Below are 6,000 nucleotides of genomic sequence, written 5' to 3' on the forward strand. Positions count from 1 at the left end.
TTGGTTTGTCCAAGCTGTAGTTAGGAATGAGACAAGATCCTTAGGTCTCTGTATCTACCTTAGAGTGAGTAATGTTTTTTTTCTGTTTTGGTCTTGAGTTGATTGCAAGGACCAAACTTAGGATAAGGTTTGATTTGTTTGTGTTTATTGTTGTTTTGTTTGGCAGTATGTGAAACTTGACGATTTAAGCATGGAAAGGATACATGGTGTATGTTGTTCTCTTTTAGGTGTATGTGTGTTGGTTAACTTACTTGATAGGGTTAACGAAAGTGTATCCTCTAAAATGGATGCAGTTTACCTGTTAAAGCTGATTTCATCATTATTGCTTCGTTGTAGAATGTTAGTTTTCTTTACTGTCTTAATATGAGTGTTCTGATTTCTTCCCATATGCAGGAGTGAAAGCGCCTTTCCTACAAGAGCTAAATTAAATTTATCTCCAAAAGTGATTGTAGTTTTGATAACCAAATTTGGTATTTATTTATTGCTGTAAATAGTGCTTTGTCTATTCTTCTTTAGTTGAGAGAAATGTAAAATTGTTGGCCTTATAAATAATGAGTATATTAGTTTTACTTTTAATTTGGCAATGTGGCCTTACTGAATTGTGTAAGCTTTATCTTTTAATCTTTAATCTCTTGATGACTTCCTCTTCTGGGGATGCCTATTTTTCATCCTCTTGCTTTCCTTTCCTTTTCTTTTACATCCATTTCCTTACTTCTACTTCTTACGCTATGTTCCTTCCTTTTCATTATTTATTGGGATCACTGCCCTCTGGCTGCGAAGTTGCTAAGCACCGGCACTCAACAAACACACACAAAGTTTACACACCAACACTTATTCACACTTGCCGGCTTTGGCAAATTTGTTTATCAGACACTAATGCGGTACATAGGGGAAACCCTGGAGACCGCCTCAAAAAACAAGAATACCTTACGACCTCTTAACCAACTTAACTCTTACGATCAGTCTTTGATATCAAATTCTAAAAGATCATCTCTGGTCCTATCGAACTTTTGAATCTGCTTCCTGTGTTCATTTACCAATCAAATGCCTATATTTCATAATCCTCCTACCAAATTAGACGTCAAAAAATTCTTCATTAATTGAACGTTTGCTAACATATGTCAACTATAGCTCTCTCAGAAAACTGTCCGCTTCTCAAGATAATTGAACTAGAACAGAGTAACTAATGCACCATGGACTTGGTTTCCTCCTGGTAGGGCCTTAAACAAAAGGAAACTGCTGTATCTAATTGCACTTTTATTCTTGTTTGTTCTTGTTTAACTTTTTCTTTTATTGTTACGTTTGCTTGTTATGCTATTGTGTACTCTATGATCTCCGTCTCTGTTTATATACTTGATTTCTAAATAAAGAAATAAATAACCAAAAACTACTATATTATTTTAGAAAAGACTTTAGACTTCGATTTTAGTGTTAATATTTGTAATAAAATGATAAATCAGAAAGTGTCTATCCATTTTCCTTTAATTTTTCCCAAACTTGCGCCTTGGCCAACGTTGCAAGTAACTTATTCCAACGTTCCGCGACACGCTGTTTGAAGGTAAACGCCATGAGATCAAGTCTACTATTACTCCTTATGATTTTATATTTGTACCATCTGGTTTTCTTGTCTCACCCACCAGTGTAAATATCCCTTTTTTTTTTCATTCACTTAAATAATTCCCAAAGCCTTATACACTTCAATCAAATCTCCTACCCCCGGATGTATAGTCTCTAAGCTCTGAAGACCACATCTTCTAAGGCAAGCTAATCCTTCAGCAGCTGTGAAATAGGGCTTAGCACCCTTCATTAATTTAACATCCCTTCGTTGCATCTTCTCCATAAATTTTGTTTCTTTAGATGCGGCCTACAGGTTCGGATACAGTATTCCAAGTGTGATCGCACCATCGTCTTATAGAGAGGGGCAATAACCCCTTCTGTCTATTTGACAAATTTATAAATCATGAACACCATGTGTCCTTCTTGCAGTTTACTTACACTGCATGTTGTGAACTCCATGTCTTTCTCATCCTGAACATTCTTTAAATTCCCTCCATCTAATTAGTAAACTACTCCGGGATTTTTGTTCCCCCAAGTGCAGTACTTTGATTTTGGCAGCATTAAATTTTAGCTGTCTTATTATTATTATTTTTTTTTTTTTTTTTTCAGACCATACCTGTAGTCGGTTCAAATTCTTCCGAAGCAAAAGAACCTAGTTCTGATCGTTAACCATACTCTTAGCTTTTAATAAAGTCGCCAGCAAAAACTTCGTCAGCTTCCACTGTATTCCTTCTCGTTAGTATCACTTAGGAAGATAAGAAACAAGAAAAGTAGGAGCACTGACTCCTAAGGGACCCCACTCGCTACTCCAATCCATTCTGAAGAATTCTCATTTATTACCGGTCTCTGCTTGTTGTACTTCAAGCAACCCCTAATCAACTGATGGATCATTTCTGTTATCCCGACCTGCTCTGATTTATACAATAACTTGTCATGAGTAACCGTATTAAAAGCTTTACTAAAATCTAGATAAATAATGTCAATTATTTCTTAAACCCAACTGCTTTATGCTGAGATCCATTTAGGATACCATTCTTGTCGAGATAGTAATGACCGGGTCTTTAACCACAGATCTTATCAATCATAAAAATTAAACTCTCGTGTGGTGAATTAGTCGGGTCTCGTGCGAGATTGCTTGGGCTGTTATATTGTCAAACTGATAGGCACGATATATCGATACCTTATGGCGTTAGTTATTATTAAATGAGTTAAATGAGTTTATTTACAAAGCAGTTACATCCTTGAACAGCCTTTGGCTAGGAAAGTGTACATGATGGGATAAGAGCAAGGCCGGATTCAGTGAGATGCAATGGTGGTTTCTTCAGTCCTATATCCACCTAAGTTCACTCATCTCTAACAGAGTCTCTCCATTCTCTTTCTCATAGACGTACGGTTTCTGCTGCATGCCTTTTTTACAGATATTTCTATGGGCACTGTTCTTCTGAATTGGCTTCTATAATTCTCGCTCTCACTTTCAAAACAGTCCGAACACGTGCCGCCAACATCCATTTACTGTCCAACTTCAAACTCATAGAACCAACTTTTCATCTTCCTCGTTTATTCATTCAACTGCCGTTTTCTGGAACATGCATACGTATTTCCTGCATACGTATATGAAAATTACAGTCTACAGAAGTTCAAGTCTAATGTCAACAAATATCTTCTTTCGCCTTCTCAATCTGCAATCCAAGCACGGTACTAAAGGTTCTAATACCTCTCATGTTTCGGGTTTTCATAAAAAAAAAAAAAAAAAAAAAATTCAGAGTGGGGCCCTGAACAATAGTCTGGTTCAGGGTCGTCGTGACTTTAGAACCTCTCAAAATATGTGCGTCAAGACCCCACACTACATAAATGTGGCATTGGATAAGAGATCCAGATATTATAATTTAGCGCAATAAGCGCTAATGAACATTCAGATTATTACGAGTTGGTTAAAGCTTATTTGCATCAGTGCATATAAAAAAAAAAACCTCAATCTGAAAAATTAAACTCTCGTGTGGTGAATTAGTAACTTTTGATCAAGAGAATATATATCTACATAATTCAAGTCATATCAGGTAATATAGGGAATGATATCAGGTAATACCATATTACCTGATATCATTCTCTCTGGCTAATGTGGATTTAAATTCTGGTGCACTTTGAAGAATACTATTACATAAAACGTGTAGACCATGTTGCATGGTTTCCCATTTTATCAGAAACTTTTATCTTGGTTTTCTTGCTCTCACGGTTAGCACAGTGGTTATGATCACTTTCCTTCCTCATTTATGAAAATGGCTTTGAATGAGAATCCCGTCTTTATGGGAGGAACTTTAATCAGTCTCTGGAAAGGGTTGCGTGGTTTACACACGCACGCACGCTCTCTCTCTCTCTCTGTGTTATCTTAAAATGGTCTCATAACGCAGTTCAGAGACACCTCACTGACGTCTCATGGACTGTTGATGTTAATTTAAAGAACAAAGAACAGAAAACATCTGTCCTTTTTCATATAATACAAATGAAACTGGTGCTCTCTGTCTTTCATGTGAAGGCGCCTCCGTAGCCAGGTGGGCAGGAGCAGTAGTGCGTAGCACACGCTTCTTGATTAGACCTGGGTTCGAGCCCGTGACCACCAAATACGGAGGATGCGGAAAGGTCAGGAAATAACCACCGCATATCCCCGGAGCAATATGGCCTTAGTTGCTAATGCTCCTAAAAAAAAAAAAAAAACCAAACCAAACCAACTTTCATGTGAATGGACATTTTGATTTACCCAACAACATTGTTTCTGTCACAGATGTGTGCTGTCTGATGGATAAGTACATTTGAAAACTGTTGGTTCTCAAATCCAAAGTGGTTGGGACCCCAGCCATTGTCTTCTATTTTGGGATGGTGCAGGGTTGGTCGGCTTTAATAAGAGAATTATAAACGATATGATATTCCTGAAGGATAACAAATTTCAGTGTTTCTGAAGAGGAAACGGCTGTCATGTTTTTTTTTTTTTTTTTCCCCAGTTAATTCCTCTTATTGCAATGTACAAATTCCAATTCCCATTAATTATGCTAGATCAATGTTTCAAGCCCACACTAGAGTGCACAAAAAACGTACACCAGCGTGCAAAGAAAATTTACACAGAAAAATTTCTCGTCAGCTTCCACCTTTTCACAGACTACAAGAAACAGTTGAAGAAATAAATAGATTTTCGTGTGGATAAAAATTCGCAAGAAAGTTATCATTAGAGGCAAATGTTAAAATGATGTGTTAAGGCCAGGCTTTCAGCGGTTCTCAGTTGTTTCATATAAACTCCACTTCTCAGACTCAACTTACAGTTAATGGGAATAGATTTCGCTGTTGTCAAACCATACTACACGTCTCTGATATCAGTCACGTGCACTGTCTTCTCAGAAGCAAATTGAAGAAACTTGGGTTGTCAGTTGTAGTGTTTTGCAATCAGTTTTGCAATGTTCTTACAGTATTTTAATTAAAAATCCTTGGATTACTGCATCACATTTTATAATTAGTAATATTTGTAATAAGGTGCAGAAAACGAACTGTTGCTTTTGTTTGAGATCCTTGTGCTGGATCGTTGTATATATTTTACCTACTCGCTATGTTAATTCTGCTCACTATACAGGGTGTTTCATGGCTCCTTAAGTGAATCGTTTTCGAGATATTGCACATTTCTAGTTGGGATCCACCACTGACAAGGTGAACTGTACAGAGTTAGGATCCACCACTGACTTGTTTGTTTAGGTTAGGTTATGCTCATTCTCTCCCTTCCCCCCCCCCCCTCAACGCTCTGAAACGTAGCAGGCATACTAGTACTTGTCAAAGTATAGTCAACATGGAAAGAGGTTACAGCAACGAAGAGTACTTAAATCCTATGGATTTTTGAATCTGGGGTCATTTAAAAAGCTTGGTGTACACTTTTGACATTAACACAGTTGAGGAATTGCAGCGTAGGGTTGAAGGAGCCTTTCAGCAAATCAGAAATGACCCAGGAATGCCTGAGAGGATTCGCAACTCAATGCAGAGAATGCTACAAAGCTGCGTACGGATGCAAGGACAACATTTTGAACACCTTTTGTAACATCTGTAAAATCCTGTAGTGTTGAAACCAGAAATTAAAAATGTATTATCTTATGTTTAATAAAACCACCTTTAGCAAAGGATTCGCAGCTTTTTGCTAAACTAGTGCTCCCATAGTCAGTCGCGGATCTTAACAGAAAATGTGCATTATCTCGAAAACGGTTCATTTGCGGCCCGATGTTCACTGGGACTTTTTTTTTTTTTGCTTATTTTAGGTTGTACTTTTCACCTTTAAATTATTGACCATTTTTGAAACACCATGTATATCCTACAGTGCGTTGGATGTCTTTAGTGAGATTGTATTGCTATGGTGTGAACAACTGCAATATTGGAAAGAAAATCTACCCATTATAGTACATTTATGACAAATTC

This window comes from Mastigoproctus giganteus, chromosome 7 (genome assembly GCF_048544385.1).
Source record: "Mastigoproctus giganteus isolate SK-2022 chromosome 7, ASM4854438v1, whole genome shotgun sequence".
NCBI lineage: Eukaryota > Metazoa > Arthropoda > Arachnida > Uropygi > Thelyphonidae > Mastigoproctus > Mastigoproctus giganteus.